This window comes from Sphaerodactylus townsendi, linkage group LG02 (assembly GCF_021028975.2).
Source record: "Sphaerodactylus townsendi isolate TG3544 linkage group LG02, MPM_Stown_v2.3, whole genome shotgun sequence".
NCBI lineage: Eukaryota > Metazoa > Chordata > Lepidosauria > Squamata > Sphaerodactylidae > Sphaerodactylus > Sphaerodactylus townsendi.
This window is the reverse complement of record NC_059426.1, coordinates 88662773-88671623: the sequence shown is the minus strand read 5'-3', so window position 1 is coordinate 88671623 and position 8851 is coordinate 88662773. Positions and strand designations below refer to the sequence as shown.

Below are 8851 nucleotides of genomic sequence, written 5' to 3'. Positions count from 1 at the left end.
GTAAGACGAGCACGCGACTGACGGCTGCAACGGGACCGGCTACGGTCCCCAACAGTGGGGGAGCCAGCCAAGGGTTTCGTGGAAGTTGTCCCTCGAGGGCCAGGGCAGAAGTGGCTTTACTCCACAGGAAGCAACTGCATGCCTTTCAGGGGGCGCCTGGCTTTTTAGTGGGGGAGAACAATGGATTGAACCAAGTGGGAAGGGAAACGGGAGAGCGGGGCCTTTTTCTTATGGAGGACGGCTGCTAAAGCTATATCTGGAGATTTCCTTGCCGCTTCCTTGGATGTAAGGCGCGTTTTGTTTGTTTGTTGAAATCGGGGAGTTCCTTTGAAGGGATTTAGTGCAACTTTATGGGGCTGTAGGGAGTGTGTCCTTTCCCCCCAGAAAACCCCTGCACGGTCGCCTGTAGGTGGCGCTTTTATACCATGTTCCCTGGTTTTGCCAGATATTTCCCACCATTGACACACTTTTGGAGGAAATCTGGTTGTATTTTTTAAACTGGTATGATTCTTTTGACTGCATTTCTATCCATTTGCCCGCATTAATAGGAAATGTTAATTACTATTGATTATTCAAACAGGAAATCACTGCGCAAGACACTAACATGATCTCTTTTTAAAACATTTAAAACATTTACTGAACCTTCATGATCTCCTTTTTTCTAAAATGATCTGGGAAATGTAGAGTATTTTTATGACTGGAATTTTGGACACTTATAAACCTTGTCTCTTTAATGGCAGACACTGAATCTAGATAACCTTTTCCCCCATTGGTAATGGGACTGAAACAATTTCAGGTTAATATATATGATACAGCATTATTGTAGATCTCCATACCCACAGGGAATTAGGGTGGGGGTGGGGGTCAGCTCTAATTAACAGAAAATTTCCTCAATGGAATCTTCTGCACAGTCACAGTGAAGAATCCAAACCATAATTTTTCATGCACAGATTTCATGCACAGATGGATGTGAAAATGGTTAGCAGAGGACACATTTTCTTCCTGTTTTTTTGCTACTCACAGAGCAAACCTCTGTTATTTCTGTTGCAAGCAGTTCTCTAGACTAGGGGGTGGGGGTGGGGGATGGGGGGTGGGGGTGGGATCCCATGATAGAGTTGGCTGAAGAGCCAGGAGAGTTCCTTCAGTAGTTCATTCAGTGGGGAAAAAACAAACAGATGTCATGACTTGAGTCTGGACCATGATTAAGAACTTGTCTCATTTAGTGTAAGGAGCAACTAGGTCATGTAAGTTAAGAAAGTAATTACAGACTGTTACAGATCTTTCTACTTTCAACCCCCTTTAAGTCTTTTCATATAAGAGAGCATGTGCTAGTCAGCAGCAGTTTTTGACAACCAGAGAGTGTAGGTGACATTGTCTTAGAGCTCTGGAAAGGTTCATTGTATCTCCTCTCTTCTGCCTAAACCTCCCCCAAAGAGTTCTCTCTCTTGGGGAATGACTAACAAATCCCCTAATAACAGCTTAAGACAGTGAGAATAGTTGGGTGAAAGGGGATGGAATTTTCCCAGACAGCCACTTCAGGCATGTTTGGGGATTTGCTAGATGAAGAGGTTACAAATATCCTTTCCCCCACTTTTGCTTTGAACAGAGTACCCGTATCAACAGAGGATTTGGAAACTCATTTCATTTTCAAAGTTTTGCAGTGTAAGACTGGATGACTGCTATTCAAGAAACACAAAACATCAAGTATCTTTGCATGCATACAACTGGTGTAAGAATTCTTTGGATGTTGGCCTAAATATTACAGGTATTGGGGGGAAGAAGTAGTCAAAATAAATGAGAGGAACATGATAAACAAAAAATCATGATAGACTATCTCCCCAAGTGAATAGTCACTGTTGCAGAAATTGTTAAATGAAAGCAAGTTTAGGAACTGAGAATAATCTATAAAAATAATTTATGATTTGTAAGACATTTCAAGTGTTAGTGTGCATCACATATAAAATTGCAGCAATCATTAATACTGCAGTAGAGCTGGATCCAGATGACATTTATGACATAATGGAATTTTCCTCCCTTTCCTCTCAAAATGCACTCTACTGACCTCCATGTCATTCTGTTCTTGGGGGAATAGGGAACCCAGAAGAATGGCATAAGGCACTGGGCATGCCTCTCTTATCATAGTAAATCAGTTATGTGTTGTTTTAGGGTGAAGCCCTTCCAAACTTCAGGGTGACAGTAAGTATGGGGGGAGAATGGCAAAGGAGTGTCTTGAGCAATTCCCAGGGCTGACTTTCCTCTGCTTCTGCCCCATCAAAGAACTTATCTGCAGTGAGGCACTTGTTCTCTGCTTTATGCACTGGCACAAACACATGGTAGAAAAGAGCAAGAGTCCAGTAACACCTTAAAGACTAAAATTTTCTGGCAAGGTATGAGCTTTCATGAGTAAGATCTGAAGAAATGAGCTGTGACTTATGAAAGCTTATACCCTACTGGAAATTTTGTTAGTCTTTAAGGTGCTACTGGACTCTTGCTCTTTTCTACTGTGTTTCCCCAAATATAAGACAGTGTCTTATATTAATTTTTGCTCCCAAAGATGCGCTATGTCTTATTTTCAGGGGATGTCTTATTTTTCTGTGTTCTGTTCGTCAGGCATGCTTCCAAACAAAAACTTTGCTACGTCTTACTTTTGGGGTATGCCTTATATTTTGCACTTCAGCAAAACCTCTACTACGTCTTATTTTCAGGGGATGTCTTATATTCAGGGAAACAGGGTACTGCAGCAGACAGACTAATGTGGCTACCCATCCTGATCTGTCACAATAGATTTGATGCAGCATTCTATAACACTTGTGGCTCTTTGGATGACCCAGCAGCTGCAAGGGAAGAAGCTGGCCCTTCATTAATTTTTCACAGTCATAACCAAGATCAGCAATTGACAAGATATCTCTTTTACTTCACAGTTTTTAAAAAATCATATCTACATCAGCAATGTTAATAAGAAACTCAACATAAACTGATATGACTAATGAAACAGGAAATGCCATTTGTCTTAACTTGCTTATGTTGTCATTGGACCTAGTTCTGTCCTGCCTTCTGAGAGTCTGGGTAGCTAGCCCTTCAGTTGTGTACACATGATTTAATGTATATGAAATCATTGCTGGGTTGATTTCAGAATAAAAAGAGATCTTTTGTTAGATCAGCTTCTCTTGGCAAAACTATGCAATTTCTTGAATTAACAGAACTGTCTGTAACTCAGAAACAAAGCAAAGTTCAATCCCAGGTTCTGTGAACCTCAGAAGTTTGTGTATGCTTCCAGCAGCTGTGGTGGTTTCTTTGAAGTGTGTTTGCTTGTTATATAGGGACTAGTTGTTGTACCATGAAGATATGGGCCCTTTTTGGTTGGTAGGGGGAAGTGAGCATTCCAAGGGCCAAACAGTGACTACGTGTTTTTGCTCTAGTCCTGGTAACCTTTTTGGTCCTGCCAATCCTGCTGCCTTCTCTTATTATTTTCTCTCTGCATCTGTCTGGGCTGCCTCTTGGGACTAACCTCTGCCTCTTCAGTCTACCTCTCATTTCTCTGATGTCTTAGCACAGCCATCTGGCTGGAGAAGTCCTGGACTAATAAAGATCCAGAGCCTTTTCTCCCCATAGATGATCCTGACCCAGCACAGGGATATAGTACACACACACAATCTGTATGTTCCTCCCTTCTTTCTATAATCACAAAATGACTAAACTATGGTTAACATTATTCCCTGATGCTGGCTTGGTATACCTCATGGACAATTCCCAAGGGGCTGCTAAGGTGTAAATAGAAATATGTTTTCCTTTTAAAAACAAACATCTCTCTCTTCCTAAGGAGGCATGTGACACTTTACTAATCACATTCCATAAACCATTATGCAACACATTGACACTATAGCACCATGCCAATTCATTCTGCATTAAGAACTTGTGCCAAGGACTTGATGGACTAGTAGATTTTTATTCATGCTATTGTCTACATTGTGTTTTATAAATACCTAGGACCCTCTGGAAAGAGTTACTGGGGAAACTCAACTGCCTCATTTAACTGCTGGTTAAACAAACATTACTGTTAAATACAGCTGAGTGGGATCTGAGTGACTGGGACTGCTGGAAGAGTTAAGAAAAAAGAGCTGTATTAAGTTTTAAGCTATTGGATGAAATGATGTTAACCTTTTGCCATGAAGAAACTGATTTAAAGCTCACAAAATACTGCCAGATTTAAAATGCTATATGACACAAAAACATGTGTGTTGGAACTTTTCAATTAGTTTCAGACAAGAACGAAAAACTCAATGGCAGTGTTTAGAAGGGAAAGGCCCATACTGTTTGCTCTGGCTGTCTAGTACCATTATGCCCATATGTACCATAGTTAGTGATTCTGACAACAACTGGTATACGTAGGAATGGAGTCCTCGTGGGCTTTATATATGTATTTTTTCATTGCATGTTAGTTGTGTAACATTGGACATAGTCCTTCCTCACGGGAGACAGTGCCCAGTGCCTGCATGTGGAGGAATCCCCACAAGGCTTAAGAAAACTTTCCCCTCTCAGCAGATGCATGAACATGTGGAAATTAAATATAAAGGCATTAAAAGGAATGGGAGATTTATGTGTAATGCTCAGACCTCTTATTTACTATAATACTGTGGTGTGTTGTTTCTATATAGGCCAATGTAGTCATTCTATGGACACATGGAATAAACAGCTTGTGGAGGGTCCCTCTGCATGCAGTGGCTTTACCCAGAAGTGGGAAAAATAATGCTTATTGCTTTCTCCATTGTTTTAAAACATAAGTTTCTGTTGCTCTCCTTTCCCCCCGCCTCCAAATAAAGACCAAGTTCTCCTTAGAAGCAGTAGCATCTGGAATATGCACAAGTGGACAGGGCCTAAGTTCCAACAATTCTTTGCTCTCACTTTTCTTTTTAAACACAATAAAAATGACAGGACTCGGGAGCACTAATGGCAATAATGTATGCTCTTTCAGCTCCATTTGATCAGACCATACAAATGTTGATTTTACATTTGTCCTTCACAATTGTTGCTGGCAAGTCTGGAACCATGGAGGCTGCTGCTGCCGCCGCCTCTGCTTTTAGTGCGGGATTTGCAGTCTGCTGTTGGAACTTAACTTCTTTCAGTAGAATTGAGGGTGCCTGTGGAAATTTAGCGATGTTCTGGTATTCTCAGTACTATTCTTTGTCCTGAGAAAATCAAAATGGCCTTCTGACCATTAATGCTGAGCAGAACATTTTGAAGTGAGCTGGACTCACTGAAGGCAGCTGCATAGCTAGCATTGGAAAGAGAGTGATGGCGGTGTGATGATTATGCCAGGATCTCCTTTGGCATAATTTGCTGCCTGAACATGTCCTAGGGTTCTGAGACTGCCCCTGGCTGCCCAGTGTATGCAAATAGGATTGCAATTTTATATGCCAGTGACATGCTGTTTCCTGTCTGGAAGTGTTTTCCAGTTGGAAATGCTTCACTGAAGCAACCCTGAGTGAGGTTTGCTGAAGAAATTGAAAAAGTACATACTTGGCATCATATTTGCAGATCACCCATGCAGAAATTCTTTAAATGCATAGCATTCCTGGCAACATTAGAGAAACCAAAACATTACTGTTCTTTTTGCTGACTCTCAGTTAGAGGTTCGAGTCACAAATCATTCTTCTTATGTTCTAAACACAATTTGATGCTCATTGGATTGTCTGATTGGAAATCAAGCATTAAATCCTGTGCCACAAGAGAGGAATAAAGCCAAACACTGTTTGCCAGAAAATTTCCATGGTGATAACAGACCCGTGAATGTGAAGGAGCTCAATAGTACGCAAAGATAAAGAAGAGGAATGTGAATGTGAAATGAAGACAATGCCCAAATTGAAACAATAGTTGCCAGAAAATAACTTGTGGTGTTTCCCCTAGCCGCCCAGTGTCCTCAGGCGAGTGTGCCGTCCCTCCTTCCCTGACCTGGGGGTTGGATTCCCCAGACGGTGTTTCGTCCCCTTGGCCTAAAGGGTCAAGAAACAACCTCGCCCACAGTGAGCCTGCGTGAGTCTACCTCCTGGCCTTCCCCACACAGCCAACGCCCCCCTATTAGCAGGTCTCTCCGCCTTCCTTCCCCTGGCTGACTTGAGAGATCGCACCCTCCCTCTCTCCCTTGTTGCTTCACAGGGAGAGGAGTTTCCCGGGGCTTGGCTCTCCCCTGTTGCCTCATAGGGAGAGGTGTTTCCAGCCTGTGCGAAAGACTCCCACCCTGTTACTGCACAGGGATGGGACCAGCCTAAACCGTACGCTAGGTTCTGGTAGGGGGTCTGGGCTCCAGGGTCCTCTTCCCTCCTTCCCACTTTCCACCACTGAGCTGTCCCTTTCCCTTGTCTGTTCACACCACCACCCACATTCCCTGCTGCTGCAGCAGCTCCTGACTCTCCCTTTCCCACTTCCTTATATCCCTTCTGCCCTCTCATTTCTCTCCCTTGTCCCAGCTGCTTCCCCAGCCATCTCCCACATCTGCCTAAGCTGTGGGCGGGTGGGTCCTGCTGGGCCTAAAACTCCTCTCTTCCCTGCCTTCCTCTTTGAACAAGGCCTCTAAGGCCTCCACCGTCCCTGCAAGAGGCTCCTCAGCAGCCTTCCCATCTCCTTCGGTGCCAGCCCGTGCATGACCCAGCAGGGCAAGTCCGGGCGCTGCGGCCGAGCCCGGACACAAGTAATGGCTTCTTTCTAACCCTGCTATTTCTGTTACAAGGTGGCAGTGATTGCTGGGTGGCCCTTTTAAAACATGCAGCTAGAGAGTATCTGATTGGAGACCACTATGAAGATTTCTTCTGTTCAATTACTACACAATGCTGATAGCGGCCCAGTTCAATCTAGACTCAGCAGTTAAAATATTCACTGATTTGTGCTTTTAAAATAATATTCATGTGAAGGATTCTTTTTGATAATATTTCAGTCAAGTAGACTTAAAATTTTTTTGAGATCCTTAAATTGCCTCCTTTAGATATTTTTTTAATTAATTTTATTAAAGATTAGAATCATATTTGTACAGTAAAAAAAAGTTTACATTTGTCTCACTATTTTTTCCCCCCCCAAAAAATTACCAGGCTCCTACATTCACAAAATCCAATTGTACACATCTAAAACATTTCCTCAATTACATAATGTCACCTGATAAATAAAGAATATGTAACCCGTTAAATTTGTGAGACATAAAAAATTTATCGTACATATGAGACTATAGGAGAGAAGTTAAGCATAAGTGGGTAGAGAAGGAAAGAGAAAGGAGAAAGCAACAGCTGACAGAGAAGATCAGAACAAGATAAGAAAGAAAAAAGAAGATCGATAGCCGAGAAAGAAGATAAAAGAGAAGAAAGAAAGGAGAAAAAAGAGTTTGGACTTCCTCTTGACTTTAATTATACATATATAAACCATATCTACTTGATTACAATTCAGTCTAGTATAAATTTATCAACATTGCAGGTATAAAGATAGCTTATTATAATCTTTGTTTGTTTGCAAAAATTTTACTAATGGTTGCCATATATCTAAGAAGAGTTCTATTGTATTATAGTGTAATAAACTTGAAAGTTTATCATAAACCGCAAATTCAAGTAGTTGTGTCATCCAGTCTTCTTCGGAGGGAATTGTAGAGGTCTTCCACTTTTTGGCAAATTGTATTCTTGCCGCTGCTATCATATATAAAAGTAAATTTTCCATTTTTTTTCTATTTTAAATTCAATTATATTCAATAGAAATAATTCTGGCTTAAACATAAATTCCATATCTAAAATTTTCCCCATAAGACAGTGTATATTGCGCCAAAATTTTTGACTAACTTTACATTGCCACCAGAGATGAATAAAGGTCCCAGTTTGGACTTGGCATTTCCAACATTTATCCGAATGATTTGGATATATCTTAGCTAACTTACTCGGCTATAAATACCATCTGTGTAGCATTTTATAATCGTTTTCCTTCAGTCTTGTTGATTTTGTAAGTTTTAATTTTTTTACCCACACTTTTTCCCACGTTTCCAAACTGATTTCTCTATTCAGGTCCTGGGCCCATCTAATCATACAACGTTTTACTTGTTCGTCTACCAGTTCCTGTTCCAGAATATTTTTATATAATTTGCTTACAATCCCTCGTTTGTCATTTTTTAGTATTTTTATCAGAGGAGACTCTTTTAACTCAAACCCTTTAATTTTATCAATTTTAAATTTTTCCAACAACTGTTGGTGATGGAACCATTGTGTTGGTGATGGAACCATTGTTGGTGATGGAACCATTGAAATTGCCTCCTTTAGATATTTTGTATAATATTGCTGTCATTTGGATTCTTGAAAGGATTGTGAACATAGTTGTGAAGGTGCTTCATAACTGAAAAGCAGTAGGTCATTTAGAAACCGCTGCAGACGACAGTAAAAAAAAAAAGAGAGAGAGAGTTGTAAGCTAGAGGCTAAACTGTGGTGCCCCTTCTCCACTCACACAAAGTACCTACCACTCTCTAGAACCTCTCTGTCAGGTTCAAGGTAAACAAAGGTCAGGACATGACATTCATCACCTTCTCATCTCCTTTGAATGTAGATAGAGAGCTATGACCATTTCACACCTCAGGTCCTCTCTCTTTCTCTCACAGAGACATCAACAGAAAGGGTAGCCAAGCCATAACAGCCTCACTCACACAGAGTTAATGGGATTAGGAGCTCAAACTTTCACATGCTGTCACCATTTATTCATCTAACAATACATAATTGACTAAGGGTTTGAACTAAATGACGATGAACTCTTAGCCAATTACAGTGCAGGATGCACAGAGACCAAAGCCCTGTGTGTCATACTCCCCCACCCCCCACTAGCCTACCTCCCACTCCCA

The 8851-nt window shown here is 41.2% G+C and overlaps 1 protein-coding gene across 3 annotated transcripts in view; it reads left to right on the top strand.

Annotated features, from left to right (window-relative positions):
• Positions 1-8851, top strand: part of DENND2B (DENN domain containing 2B) — a 170568-nt gene that overhangs the window by 332 nt on the left and 161385 nt on the right. The window lies entirely within an intron of this gene.